The sequence below is a fragment of the Pteropus medius genome, unplaced genomic scaffold (assembly GCF_902729225.1).
Source record: "Pteropus medius unplaced genomic scaffold, Ma_sr-lr_union100, whole genome shotgun sequence".
NCBI lineage: Eukaryota > Metazoa > Chordata > Mammalia > Chiroptera > Pteropodidae > Pteropus > Pteropus medius.
The window spans coordinates 15724907-15734580 of record NW_024344240.1 but is presented as its reverse complement, the minus strand read 5'-3'; the positions used below and the strand labels follow the sequence as shown (position 1 = coordinate 15734580).

Genomic DNA, 9674 nt, shown 5'->3' with positions numbered 1-9674 from the left:
TTAAAATTCACCATTTAAAGTGTACAATTCAATGTTTTTCAGTAAATTAACAGCATTGTGTAATCACAGTCACAATCTAATTTTAGATATTTTCATCACCCACAAAACAAAACCCAACTATAGGCAACCACTAAAAGTTTCTGTAGTTTTTCCTGTTTTGGACATTTTATATAAATGGAAAAATTCAGTAATGCGATAGGTAGTCTTTTGTGACTGGCTGCTCTTACTTAGCGTAATGTTTAAAAGATTCATTTATGTTGTCACATGCATCAATACTTCTTTCTTATTGTCAAATAATATTTCATTCTGTAGATAGACCATATTTAAGTTATTCATTAATTAGTTTATGGACATTTGGGTTGTTTCCACTTTTGGTCACAAGCTGAATAATTATGTATAAATAACGAAGCTGTGAATGTTTACGTACAAGTTTTTGTGTGAACATATATTTTCAGTCCTCTAGGGTATATATGTAAGTGTAGAATTACTGATAATTTTACCTTTAACATTTTGAAGAATTACCAAACTGCTTTCCAAAGTGGCTACACCAATTTTCATTCATTTTACATCCTAGTAGGTGTAAAGCAATATTATATTGTGGTATTGATTTGCATTTCCCTATTGACTAATGATGTTGAAATCTTTTCATGTGGTTATTAGCCATGTGTATAACTTCTTTGGAGAAATTTCTATTTAGAACCTTTGCCCATATTCTGGATATATGTCATTTGCATTGACTTCAACCTAATTCTTTGCAAGAAGTCTGTGGATGGACTAGCAAGATAGAATGGGAAAAGAGAGGTAGTTATTATTAGATGGAAAACCATAAAGCCTGTAATGTAATGTGAAGTTCTCTGTGGTAAGACTTTCCAAGCCCAGAACACCAAAACTGATTGAAACTCCATTCCAGAAGGGACAAAATAAATTATTGTGTGAAAGGTTTTTAAAATAGGCAAATAAAATTTAAGCTTCACACTATGATAGCTTACTCCCTCCACAAATAATTCTTCAACAAATAACTGGCCTCATTCAAACATGAGTAAGAAAGGACCCAATAACAATGTGATAAAGAGTACATTTGTCTTTGGGAAGATACAACCCAAAAAGGAAAACAGAAAAACATGAACTAAGTAAAAGGAGACCCAGAAATTATATCTTAGAATAAATGTTCCTCTCACCTATTCCCCCCAAAAGGATAAAAGTCCTACCAAATACTTCTGCTAGGTTCAAAGAAATCATAAATAACATGATCAGTTTCTTTAATTTTTTTTTAAAGAGAAACAAATGTTTAAAGAAGTGATTATTAGATTAGGAGGAAGTGAAAAGCAAGGTGGAAGAAGTCAGGAGAGAAATGTATGAGGAAAATAGAAATGTTATAGAGTTGAAAGCTACAGCAGAATAAAAAAAGGAACACAACAAAATGGAATAAGAGATGTGGTAGGCAGGTTAGAAGTAACCACAAACATGAAATGAAATAAATATATGAAATACACGTTTATTAAAAAGAAGATGGGATGATGAAAATATTCTTATATTCAGTATTCTTATAAAAGAGAATTTATAGAGTACAAAAACTATTTAAAACTTTAATGGAAGGAAAGTTTATTTAATAAATAAAACATGCATCTAGCCTAGGAAACATTAACACAGAAATTTGAATACAAAAACACATCTTAGTAAAATTATTAAACATTAAGAATAAAAGAGAAAAATATAATCTTCCAGAAAGGAAAAGATGATGTACAATGAGAAATACCCAGATTGGCTTCAGACTTTTCTATAGTAACATGCCATGTCTAAAGATAATGAAAAGCTTCCTATAAAGTGGAAGAAAGTGACACAACAGTTTTATGCCCCCCAAAGTGATCTATTGCATTAAAGAGTCAGAGAGAACACAGCACTCATGAGTACTTACAAAAGTACTGGTCAGTGAAAACCAGCCAAATGATAGATGACTCAAGATAGTAACCTCATGGAATTTATGGTTCAAAGACTAATAAAGAACCCTGAATCTAATTGTAGAATTCAACATGGGAATCATAGTTATAGCAAGAATTCAAATGTCATAAACTTTAATATAAAATTAAAAAATAATAATTGAAAAGTTGGTGATCAGAGAAGGAAAAGTGATAATCTCTAAGTGTATTTTATAATTTTTTTCTTAAGTAATTTTTACAACAAATTTAAAATAATTTAAAATAAAGTTTTAAGAAATTTTAATAGATGAGAGAGGTCCTTTATTTTAAGGGAAGCGATGACAAAATTTCATCATGTGCTGTGATGTGTTTTATTGGATTCAAATAAATATTATATTTAATTGGATTATTTGTATCACTATTTTATTTAGAAATTTAAAAAAAAAAAGTACGGTACCCCAAATCAGCATATGCTTTTTAAGCACATATTGATATAATAAATTATTTTCTCCTTTAATTTGCTAATATAATTAATTTCATTGATAGCTTTCTTGATATTGAGCTGTCTTCACCCTCCTTAAATAAATCCAACTTGAATTATGGTGTATTCTTTTATGGACAGCTCAATTCTGTTAATTAACAATTGTTTAGAATATACATATATATATATTCTTTTACTCTCCCACTTTACATCCAAGGTGAAATTTTTAGAATTCATTTACTGCCCCAATTTATACCCACATATAAGATCTCTAGAACACTGATTCCTTAATTCCTGGGTTGTGCTGATCCACAATGAAGGTGCAGTTTATTTGTTTTAGATTTTAGATATTCTGTCTCTGTCTCTCTCTCTCTCTCCCTCTCTCACTCCCTCCCCCTACTTCCTACTTCTTCAACGTCAAAATTTTAGCTCAATGCTTTTTCTATTGCAGAATAAATATATCGTCTATTTCAAACTTAATGCTTAAAACTACATAGTCACATCATCACCTTCAATTTACTACTTGTCACTTTTTCTTCTTAAGATCTTAAGCTCTTCTTTGGTTTTCATTTTGTTAGGATACAGATTTGAGCACATTTTTTAGATAGAGTATAAAGTGGTGTACTCTCTGAACTCTTAAATTTTTAAAATCTCTTTCCTTTGTCTGGTTAGACAGATGATATCTTGGCTGGCTTAGGATTCTTGGAATGCAGTCTCTCAGTAATCTATTAAAGTAATCCCACTGTTTTCTAGCATCCAAAGTTGCAAATGATGTGCTCAATACTAGAAAGCTGCTATTTTCTTTCTAGGTTATTTATTCCCTGGAAATCTGTAAGATTTTCTCTTTATTCTTGAAATTCTGAAAAGTCGCCAAGATAGGCCTTGGAAAAGGCTTTGTAAATTAATTTTTTCTGGTTCTCAGGAGGGTTTTCCAATTAACCAACTCAAGTCTATTTCAACACAGTCAATTTTTCTTAACTTATTTAAGTTATTACAACTCTATTCATTTTTCTCCCTGTGGAACTCCTAATCTTCGTATGTATGTTTTCAGACTATTTTCTCTAAGATTCCTCTGTTTAATGATATTCTTCACTTTGTACTTTTGCTCTGCATTGTTAGAATTTTGTACCACTTGATCTTTACAAAATAAACTCTCATCATTGACTCTCCATTTCAGTAGGCATAGGAAGAATTTCTGGCATGTGACCCAACTGCAACTACTGATTTATTAAAATTGTCTTCTGACTCTTTCACTGATTTTACCAAAAAAGAGTCATTTATTCTTGCTCTCAATAACTGGCTCTTCCTAATTAAGTTGTTATTGTTCTTTCTTTGCTTATAGATTTATGTCTCCATTGCACATGTATAGTTCAGGCAGTGATGAAATCTTTATCTTTGCTCTTTATCACATTAGAGCCACAGTCCAGAAAATAGCAAAAAGCACATTTTGCACTTAATGGCTGGTAGTGAAGGTATTGGTAGCTGATAACACTTTGATAAAGTACAAAGGAGAAATTTAGCTTCCAGTTTCCTCCCAGTGCAAGCAACAGCTCTATCCAAATCCTAGAGCCAGGAACAATTCAGCTGACAATGCCATTTACCTCCAGGTTCTTGGGAATTCCCAGGTTTGTGTGAGCCCTTCCTAGAGGTGCACACAGGAAGTGAGCAGGTGCTGCTACTCCTGGAGTAAATGTGGGTGTCTCTTCAGTGACCTTGTCAGGATCCAAGAAAGCTAGGGCTTCTCCCAGGTCTCCTTCTTCTCCCCTGCCATCAAGATCTGGACAAGATCAAGTAATACATATGCTTGTGTAGGCTATTAGACACCCACTAAATACATGTTAAATGAGCTATTTAATATCATCTCTTGGTCTGAGGGCCAGGGCAATGACGACAGTCTCCCTATTCTTGATTAAGTGACTTCCCCACAGTATGCTGTTTCTTCTTGATGTCATGATGTGCTCATGATTAAGGTGGTTAAATTAACTCTACTTGACATGTTGTGGTCTTTCTCTGCACATGTATTCACATAAAATCCATTCGTGTCTGCTCAACTGATTTGTAGAATCACCTCTCAAAATAGGCTTAAGCCTTATTTGGCCTTTGTTTCTCTAAAAATAAAATGACATTTGTTTATAAAGCTTCTGATTTTATAAAAGTATAAAATGTCATTATTTTAATATTATGATTGTTAAACTTATAATACTTCTGATTGTTAAAAACATAATAGCACTCTCTACCTTTTTAATGTCTTTCATTTGAGAATGTCAAAGTGTTTTATAAACACCTACTAATTACTCAAGCCTCTCGGCGCCATTTTAAGGTATGGACAGTAGCATTGCCTCTTATTTAATGGATTGGAAACAAGAAGTGACTGTGTTATAGACTAAAGAACAGACTCCATTTAAGGCAATGGCAGAGCAAGAGCAAATGTAGCCTTGTTTGGGCTTTGTCTTTAAGGATACCTAGGACATTTAAAGTGCCTCCTTCTGCATGCCAAATAATTATGCACTATAAAAAAATCTCATTTTACCCTCAGGACAGAAGAAAATACTTCCCACTCATTTTTCCCTTCTCCATGTTGGCCAAATGGAAAGAAGTGGAAGAATCTCCTTATCTCTCTCCATCTCAGGAATACAGATCTTCTAAAGGCCAATGGAAAAACCACAGATTTATGAGTATTTTTTATAGACATATTTTGTGTGAAAGTTCATTGTAAAGCAACATATCTTAGTAATATATTATTTTTAATAATGAAAATGCTGTTAAACATCTACTCATTCAATAAATATTTATTAAGCATCTATGATGTACCAGCACTGTTCTAGGCAGAGTGTTTCACTCCAAAGCAGCATAATATACATTCTTCTCAAGTGCACATGAAACATTTTCCGAGATAGACTACATGTTAGGCCACAAAACAAGTCTTAGTAAATTTAAGAAGACTAAAAACATGTCAGGAGTCTTCTGTGACCACAATGATATGAAACTAGAAATCAATTCCAAGACAAAAATCTGAAAAATACACAAACACATAGAGGCTAAATAACATGCTACTAAACAATGAATGGGTTAACAATGAGATTGAGGAAGAAATCAAATGAATTTCATGTGGAGACAAATGAAAATTAAAACACACTGACTCAAAATATATGGGGAACAACAAAAGCAGTCCTAAGAAGGAAATTTGTAGTAATACCGGCCTACCTCAGGAAATAAGAAAAATTCAAATAAACTATCTAACCTTACAGCTAAAGGAACTAGAAAAAAGAACAATAAACAAAGCTCAAAGTGAGTATAAGAAAAGAAATAATGAAAGTCAGAGCAGAAATAAACAATATAGAGTCTAAAATTAAAAAAATACAAAAGATTAATGAAACGAAGAGTATGCGTTGAATGAACGATCAATGAAATGTGAATTAACATTTTACTAGCCAATATGTGGGTATAGTATTTATGCCTAACTTAAAGGTTTAATGAGTGATTTAAAATGAGTTAATATATGTACTGCCTGGTACATAGTAAGTGATGAATAAATATTATGACTGCAAAACTAGTCTGGGTAAAACAGAGAGAGAGATAAAACTGACCCATTTTCTGATAGTATGGAGAAAAAGATACTGAGACTAACCCTTCTGATGATCAAAATGTTTTTTAAATCTTTCAATATGTATTTAGTCAGCACCCTTGCTCAATATAAAACTTTGTGATACCATTTGTGTTCCAGATCTTTCCCACAGGATCAGACTGAAATTAATCTCCATCTGAAACCAGAGTCATGCTTAGCATTTTCCCCCTGCCCTACCTTTCTTCTGAGACACTCTCCTAATAAATTACTTGGACTGAAGACTCCATTTCAGGCTTTACTTCTAGGGAACTGGACCAAAGATAGCATCTCATCCTTGCAGTAGATCTGTTGTATCCATGGATACAACAGATGTGTCTTTAAGAGATCAAATCACCACCTGAAGAGCACTGAAGAATGACGGAAATAGTAAGTATGTGGGTAACTAACTATACAAGAATTTTTTCCCAAAAATTCTTTAAAAATATATTAGCAACTTATAGTAAAAATTAATATCAATGTCTTACAGGGTTTATAATTTATGTATAAGTAAATATATGATATCTACTTATATTATGAACTTTATAATGTGATACGACATCAATATCATAAAAAATGGAGGAAAGATAATTGGAGTTACACTGTTTTGAGGTTCTCACATTAGATGTGATAAAATAATATTAATTCAAATAGACTTTGATAAGTTAATGACGTATATTATAATCTGTAAAGCAACCACTATAAAATGATACCAAGAGATATAGCTTAAAAAAGTATCAGAAGAGCTAGAACAGAATTCTAAAAAGTAACTGATTAAGTAATTGTCAGACTAATTAAAACTCTAAGACTCAAATCTTTGCAAGATCTTTTTAAAAATAGAGAAAGTAAATGCTTTCCAGTTTGTTTCATGAAGCCAGCAACATCTGACAAAAACAATACCAGAAAAAAAAATAGAACAGTATCTCTCATAAATATAGACACAAAAATCCTTACAAATTATTAGCAAATTAAATCTACCAATACATGAATAGGAGAATATATCATGACTAAGTAGAATTTATTTCAGGAAATTTTGAAAAAGAAATATTTCAATAAATATAGAAGTCATTTGATATAATGGAGTAGCCATTTATGTTAAGAACCTTCGACAAACTAGGAAGATAATTTTCTCAAATTGATAAAAGGCATCTATAAATAACCTTAATATTCTTAATATTTTATTTAATAGCGAAAAATTCTTCTGAGACTGAGAAAGGCAAAGATGTTTGAACTCAACACTGCTATTTAATGTTGTACTGGAGATCAAGAAAAAATTAGTAAAAAAAATCCATACTGCAAAGAAAGATATATACCTATCTTTATTTGCAGACATCATTTGCTATTTTGGGTAGATTTGAAGAAATTTACCCCAAATCCATTAGAATTAATAAAGTAAATTTAGCAAAGTCACAACGTACAAAAGAAATATAGAAAAATATAGAAATATCAATTGGAAAATACAATGTAAAAATATTTTACAATAACAGCAAAAACATAAAGTAGTTGGGAATTCATCAAACAAAAGTTGTACAAGTTCTCTACATTGAAACTGTAAAACATTGTTGGGACAATTTAAAGACTTAAATAAATGAAGCATTATACCATGTTCATGGGTCGAAAGACTCAACGCTGTTAAGATGTCAATTATTCTTAAATGACTGTATAGGTAGAATGCAATACCAGTTAAGGCTTTTTTTGGAGAAATTGACAGGCTGATTCTACAACAATTAGGAGAATGTAAAGTACTTAAAGTAATGCTCTTTTTCATAAAATTTCAAAAATATTTTGAAAAAGTGTAACAAAATTAAACAACCTATGCTCTCATTTCAAAGTATACTGTTAAGCTATATTTATCCAAAAAATGGGGTAGCAATGTAAAGACAGAAAAATAGATAAATAGAATAGAGTCCAAAAATAGAAAAAGATCTTTTGAACATCTTTAGAGATTACAATATACATATATACGATCGACTGATCTTTTCTATAAAGTAGCAAGTTAACTCAATGGGAGAAGAAAAATGTTTTCAGTATATTATCTTGGAACAATTGAATATACATAAATATCATAAACAAAATTCAACTTCTACCATACAGAAAAATTAATTACAGATGTATCGTTGAACTAAATATAAAGCTAATACTATATAATTTCTGAAAGGAAACATAAAATATCTTTACAATATTGGGTAAGCAAAGATTTTTTTAGAACATAAAAAGCTCTCATCATAAAAGAAAAAATAATATTTTTTATTTTATTATTATTATTATTATTACTATTATTTTACACCTAAAGCACCTGGTCTTCCTAAGTGGTCTCCCATTCAAGTACTAACCAGGCCTGACCCTGCTTAGCTTCGAGATCAGACAGGATCAGGCTTGTTCAGGGTGGTATGGCTGTAGACTGAAAAAATAATAAATTATACTTTATCACAATTAAATTTGTGCTCCTTAAAAGACATCATTGAGACAATAAATAGGCTGAGATAATAATTCACTTTATATATTCAGATTAAATAAAGAAGTTCTCCAACTCAGTAATAAAAATATAAACCAATAAAAATATACCAGTCTTTAACAGACACTTAAAAAGAAAGAAGACATAGAAATTTCCAAAACACATGAGAAGATACGCATCATCAGTTTTTAGGACACTGCAAATTAAAACCATAATAAGATATCATTTTACACTAACTAGAATGACTAAAGTTAAAAATAATATACCAATTATTGAGGATGTGGAATAAATGGATCTCTCACGTTGTTAGTGGGAGTGAGTACAAAATGGAACAGCCACTTTGAAAAATACTTTGCAGTTTCTCATGAATTTAAACATATACATACCCTATGTCCCAGCAATCCCATTTCGAGGCATTTACCCAATATAAATGAAAACATATTCACTAAAAGACATGTACAAGAATGTTTGAACAGTTTTATTCTTAGTAGCAAAAAACTGAATAATTTATATGAAACAGTCTATATGTTCATCAACAAGTGATTTGACTAATTATAGTATATTAAGAAAATGGAATATTTAGCAAGAGAAAGGAGTAAACTACTGATACACACAACAAAGATGAATTTCAAAACCATCCTGTGGAATGAAAAAAAGCCAGACACAAAAAGAGTACATTTCATTTATATGAAATTCTAAAAGAGACAAAATAAAGCTACGTATTTAGAAATCAGAGTGTTTACTGGAGTGTTGGTCGGAGTGAAAGATTGCCAAGCACATTAGGAAACTTTTTGGGATAATGGAAATAATCTACCTATTAATTGGAATACTGACTACACAGATATATACATTTGTCAAAACTTATGGAACTCTACACTTAAAATGTGTGCATTTTATTATATGTAATGTACTTATACACTTATTTCGGAAATTAAGAAAGACACTTTTCCACCTGTTTTTCTACCATCAGCAACAGCAACAATGATAATAAAGCTAACATTTATTGAGTACCTATTCTGTCAGGCACCATGATAAATGCTTCATGCACGTTAACTAATTTAACCTTCTAAGAATTCTACAATACTTCATACCATAGAGATGATATCTCCTATCTCCATTTTATACCTTAATGAAGTTGATGACAGAATATTGCATTAATATGCTCAGTGGCTCACAGGTAGAAACTGGTGGAGTCAGTCTGTTAATCTAGTCATCTAGATC

General features: G+C 31.1%; 1 pseudogene; it reads right to left on the bottom strand.

The window, feature by feature from the left end:
• Nucleotides 1-8282: 8282 nt before the first annotated feature.
• LOC120607549 (uncharacterized) lies at nucleotides 8283-8400 on the bottom strand (annotated as a pseudogene).
• Nucleotides 8401-9674: the final 1274 nt, after the last annotated feature.